We start from the raw sequence: 6389 nt of genomic DNA, 5'->3' as shown, positions 1-6389 counted from the left end.
CAGAGGGGGCAGGTCAGTCCAGGGAGGATGGACAGGTCAAGGAGGCGGGATGAGATTAGTAGGCAGGAAATGGAGGTGTGGCTTGATGTGGGAGGAGGGGATGGGTGAGAGGAATAACAGGTGAGGGAGGCGGGGATGAGCTGGGCCGGTTTTGGGATGCAATGGGGGAACGGGAGATTTTGAAGCTTGTGAAATCCAAACTGGTACCATTGGGCAGCAGGGTTCCGAAGCAGAAAATGAGTTGATGTTCCTGGAACCTTTGGGTGGCATGATTGTGGCACTGCAGGAGGCCCATGATGGACATGCCGTCAAAGGAATGGGAGGGGGAGTTAAAATGGTTCGCGACTGGGAGGTGTAATTGTTTATTGTGAAGCGAGCGGAGGTGTTCTGCAAAGCGGTCCCCAAGCCTCCGCTCGGTTTCCCCAACGTAGAGAAAGCCACACCGGGTACAGTGGATACAGTATACCACAATGGCAGATATGCAGGTGAACATCTGCTTAATATGGGAAGTCATCTTGGGGCCTGGGATGTGGGTGAGGGAGGAAGTGTGGGGGCAAGTGTAGCACTTCCTGTGGTCGCAGGGGAAGGTTCCGGGTATGGTGGGGTTGGAGGCAAATGTGGAGCAGACAACAGAGTGACAGAAAGAGTGGTCTCTCTAGAAGGCAGACAAGGGTGGGTATGGAAAAATGTCTTGGGTGTTGGGGTCGGATTGTAGATGGCGGAAGTGTCGGAAGATGATGCGTTGTATCCGGAGGTTGGTGGGGTGGTACATGAGAACGAGCGGGATTCTCATGGGTCTGTTATTGCGGGGGCGGGGTGTGAGGGATGTGTTGCGGGAAATGCGGTCAAGTGCGTTCTCGACCACTGTCGGGGGAAAGTTGCAGACCTTGAAGAACGTGGGCATCTGGGATGTGCGGGAGTGGAATCCTCATCCTGGGAGCAGATGTGGCGGAGGCGAAGGAATTGAGAATAGGGGATAAGTGCGACACTTGCCCCCACACCTCCTCACTCACCCCCATCCCAGGCCCCAAGATGACTTTCCATATTAAGCAGATGTTCAACTGCATATCTGCCAATGTGGTATACTGTATCCACTGTACTCGGTGTGGCTTTCTCTAAATTAGGGAAAGCAAGCGGAGGCTTGGGGACTGCTTTGCAGAACACCTACGTTCGGTTCGCAATAAACAACTGCACCTCCCAGTAGCGACCCATTTTAACTCCCCCTCACATTCCTTAGACGACATGTCCATCATGGGCCTCCTGCACTGCCACAATGATGCCACCCGAAGGTTGCAGGAACAGCAACTCATTTTCCGCTTTGGAACCCTGCAGCCCAATGCTATCAATGTGGACTTCACAAGCTTCAAAATCTCCCACCCCCCTACCACATCCCAAAACCAGCCCAAATCGTCCCTGCCTCCCTAACCTGTTCTTCCTCTCACCTGTCCCCACCTCCCACCTAAAGCCGCACCACCATTTCCCACCTACTAACCTCATCCTGCCTCCTTGACATATCCCATTCCAACCTCCCCACCCATACTCTCCTCTCCACCTATCTTCTTTTCTCTCCATCTTCAGTCCGTCTCCCCCTCTCTCACTACTTATTTCAGAATCCTCTCCCCATCCCCCTTTTTTGATGAAGGGTCTCGTCCTGAAACGTCAGCTTTTGTGCTCCTAAGATGCTGCTTGGCCTGCTGTATTCGTCCAGCTACAGACTTTGTTATCTTGGATTCTCCAGCATCTACAGTTCCCATTATCTCTTGCTGGAAACGCTCAGCAGGTCTGGCTGCATCTGTGAAGGAGAAAATGGGCTAGACGTTTAACTGTTTGTCTCTCCACATCACCTTCCTGAGCCGCTCACTTCTGGCAACGCACCCTGTTTGGACTACATTACCCAGGCTGCTTTGGGTCCCTGCGCCTGAGTATTTTGGGTCGCTGCCCAGGCGTCTGATGGAAGCTCGATGGGCGGTGCCAGATGGGAAGTGTAGTCTTCAAGGGCGCACAACGATGCTCTGCGCGACGGTTGATGGCCAACGGCCGAGAGTTCAAATGTGAGCACGCGGGAGCCTCCACCACTCATGTGGAGACACTTGCCCCCACACCTCCTCACTCACCCCCATCCCAGGCCCCAAGATGACTTTCCATATTAAGCAGATGTTCAACTGCTGAATATGCGGCACTCATGTGGAGTGGCTGGTATCGGGGGTGCGCACCTGTCAATTCATGGTGGGAAATTTAAACGGAACAAAGTGTCCTGTAAGAATACAGCATTTAAACACATCAGCATAAATAAAGACAAAGAAAAACAAAATAGTGGCGATGATGGAGATCTGAATTAAACACAAAGTGAAGCTCAGCTCGTCTGGCACCATCTGTGGACAGACTGGTCTAGAATTACAAAGGAGCCAGCTCTATTATCTGGTGACAGGGGGTTTGAATCTTAGCAGGTCATTTGCTGTAATTGAATGTCATTTTGTCAATGCCATGAAGGAAAAAGCAATTCCCCGTTGTGGCTGATGAAACAATCATTGAGAAGCATAACAACTGAGCAGGTTCATTCATGCCCTTCAAGGAGGGACATCGCCATCCTCACGTGGTCTGGCCGACATGACACTCCAGACCCACACTGATCTGGTCAACACTTCAGGATGACGTGAAAATACATTTTCCTTCTTCTTCATGCTGGAGGAAACAAAACGATACCCAGAAATAGCTCGAAATCAGGAGAATGTCAAACATGTCTCAGAAGAAGTGCAGGAGATATTCGGACATTTTGTCTCTTTTTGTACGTTTGAGACAAGTGGGTGTGACTGGCTGGGCCAGCATTTTATTGCCCGTCCCGAGATGTACTCAGGGAAGTGCTGGTGAGCTGCCACCTTGAACTGCTGCAGCTCATCTGCTGTAGGTTGACCCACACAGCTGCCGGGGGAGCCTGTCCAGGATATTGACTCAATGGCATTGAAGGAACAGTGATATGCTTCAAATTCAGTATGGTGAATGACTTGGAGGTTAACTTACAGGGAAAATGGCGGTCTCATGGACCTGGAGCTGTGATGAATTTCTGCAATGGGTGCTGTAGATAGTACACACTGCTGTGACTGAGCATTGCCGGTGGAGGGAGTGGATATTTGTGCATGTGGTGCCAATCAAGCAGCTGCTTTGTCCTGGATAGTGTCAAACTTCTTGAGTGTTGTTGACGTTGCACCCATCCAGGCAAGTGACAGGCGTTGGGGAGTAAGGTGAGATACATGACTCAGGACTCCTAACTTCTGACCTGTTCTGTTCGCCGCTGTATTTATATGACAAGTACAGTTCAGTTTCTAGTCAATCTTAACTTTAGGACATTGGTAGTAGAGGATTCAGTGACCATAACAAATATCAAAGGGCAGTGGTTAGATCCCAGCTTATAAGAGATGGTCATGACCGGCATCTGCCAGGCACAAATATGACTATGCACTGTTCAGCAGTGTCCTGGATATTGGACAGGCCTTGTTGCATGTGGCATGGACTGTTCTAGTCGCTGAGAATTTGTGACTGATGCTGAATATTGAGTTATCATCGATGAACATCCCCACTTCTGATCTTATCGTTGAAGGAAGGTCATTGACAAAGCAGATAAAAATCGTTGAGCCGAGGCCACGTCCAGGGGAAACTTGGGCTCTTGTGATACAGTGGTAGTGTCTCCACCTCTGATGTAGCAGACTTATATTCAAGCCCCACGTGGTGCAGGGGTGCATCATAACATCTCTGAAGACGTTGGTTAAAAATACATATCCTGAGCAGCTCCTGCAGAGATGTGGCTGGAGGTGAGATGGTTGACCACTAATGACCACAAACATCTTCCAATGTGCATCATCCTTCCTACCTTGGAGTAAATGAGAGCGAAAACAAGTCTGACTAAAATACATCAATTCTCAAAAGGCTTTAAACGACATTACTTAAACAGAGATAAAAGATGTAGAGCTGGATGAACACAGCAGGCTAAGTACCATCAGAGGAGTAGGAAAGCTAATGTTTCGGGCCTAGACTCTTTTTCAGAAATTGGGGACGGGAAGGGGCGGGGGAGTTTCTGAAATAAATAGGGTGGAAGGGGGAAACGGATAGAAGATGGATGGAGGAGAAGATAGGTGGAGAGGAGACAGACTGGTCAAAGAGGCGGGGATGGAGCCATTAAAGGTGAGTGTAGGCGGGGAGTTAGGGAGGAAATAGGTGAGTCAAGGGAGGTTGGACAGGGCAAGGGGACAGGATGAGGCTAGTAGGTAGGAAATGGGGGTGGGGCTTGAGTTGGGAGGAAGGGATAGGTGGGAGGAAGGAAAGGTTCGGGAGGTGGGGACAGCTGGGCTGGTTTGGGATGTGGTAGTGGGAGGGCAGATTTTGAAGCTTGTGAAGTCCACATTGATACCATTGTGCTGCAGGGTTCCCAAGCGGAAAATGAGGTGCTGTTCCCTACAACCTTCAGGTGGCATCGTTGTGGCAATGCAGGAGGCCCAGGATGGACATGTCGTCTAAGGAATGGGAGGGGGCGTTGAAATGGTTCGTGACTGGGAGGTGTTGTTGTTGTGTGCGAACTGAACATAGGTGTTCTGCAAAGTGGTCCCCAACTCCGCTTGGTTTCCCCAATGTGTAGGAGGCCACAACAAGAACAGCAGATAGGGTAATCCACATGAACATCTGTGCAGGTGAACATCTGCTTGATGTGGAAAGTCTTCTTTGGGCCTGGGATGGGGGTGAGGAGGGAAGTGTCGGGGCACGTGTAGCACTTCCTGCAGTTGCATTGAAAAGTATCAGATGTGGTGGGGCTGGAGGAGAGTTTGCAGCGGACAAGGGAGTCCTGGAGAGAGTGGTCCCTCCAGAAAGTAGATAAAGGTGGGGAGAGAAAAATGTCTTTGGTGGTGGGGTCAGATTGCAGATGGCGGAAGAGTCACAGGATGATGCAATGGATCCGGAGGTTGGTGGGGTGGTATGTAAGGATGAGCGGGATTCTGTTTTGGTTGTTTTTGCGGCAAGGGATGAATTGCGGGAAATGCGGGAGACATGATTGACGGCGTTCTCGACCACTGAGTGGGGGAAGTTGCAGCCCTTGAAAGACGAGGACATCTGAGATGTTTGGGAGTGGAATGCCTCATCCTGGGAGAGATGTGGTGGAGGTGAAGGAATTGGAATACAGGATGGCACTTTTGCATGAAGGTGGGTGGGAGGAGGTGTGTTCTAGGTAACTGTGGGAGTCAGTGGGCTTGAAATGGATATCGGTTTCCAGGTGGTTGCCAGAGAAGAAAACGGAAAGGTCCAGGAAGGAGAGAAATGTATCAGAGATGGTTCAGTTGATATAAGATTGGGGTGGAAGGTGTTGGTGAAGTGGATGTACTTTCGAGCTCCTCGTGCGGCAATGCAGATACAGTCATCAATGTAACGGACAAAGAGGTGGGGCTTAGGGCCAGAATATCAATGTGGACTTCACAAGCTTCAAAATCACCCCTCCCGAAACCAGCCCAGCCCGTCCCTGGAAGAGGTTCTTCAGGTTAGGCATCCCTGGAAGAGGCCAGCTCGTCCCCATCTCCCTACTCTGTTCATCCACCTACCCCTTCTCCCACCTCAAGACCCACCCGATCTCTGACCTACTTGCCTCATCCCGCCCACTTGACCTGTCCTCCCTGTGTCTCTTTATACAGTCCCTTTATATAGATCCAGGCTCAGCTGCTTCACAGGGAAGTAACTGAGGTCTCTGTCCGAGTTCCTGAGCATCCACAAAACCATTTGCAAAATGTCCAACATTCTCCAATCGAGAGGAAGCAGATGAAATTCTCCCTCTCCTCTCCAGCTCTCCCTAATTATTTCAGAACTCCCTTCATCTCCCCCATTTCTGATTCAGGGTCTAAGCCGGAAGCGTCAGCCTTGCTGCTCCTCTGATGTTGCTTGCCCTTCTGTGTTCATCAAGCTCAAGTATCATAGTACCTTACACTTGTCTTTAAATAGGAGAAAAAATGGAGCTCAGACTATCTCCACAAACTGTTTTGAGGGGCTTTGATCTGATCCATAACAAATGTCTGAAACATGTCCTAACTTTTTTGAAGACATGGACACAAATCTTGCCAGATCTCCCTGATTCTGCATTCACTTTGATATGGTGTCATTTCCTTTCAATCTAATCATCAAACTGCCTGATTGAAACAGCCTACAATATAGAGAGCAAAATGGGATACTTTAACTGCTCACCTCAGGCTTAATAATCAACACTCAATTCCCTGGAATTGAAAACTAATACCAGCTCCTGCAAAATAAAAATTGAACAACTGGCTCAGAAACTGGTAACAGAATTTGTGCTCAGTCTTTCTTGATCTGAAAGGCAAGGACAAAAATTTAAAAACAGGATTGCTGGAGCTGTGTCAGTT

The sequence above is a fragment of the Stegostoma tigrinum genome, chromosome 49 (genome assembly GCF_030684315.1).
Source record: "Stegostoma tigrinum isolate sSteTig4 chromosome 49, sSteTig4.hap1, whole genome shotgun sequence".
Lineage (NCBI taxonomy): Eukaryota > Metazoa > Chordata > Chondrichthyes > Orectolobiformes > Stegostomatidae > Stegostoma > Stegostoma tigrinum.
The sequence above is the reverse complement of the archived record's forward strand: the minus strand, read 5'-3'. Positions refer to the sequence as shown.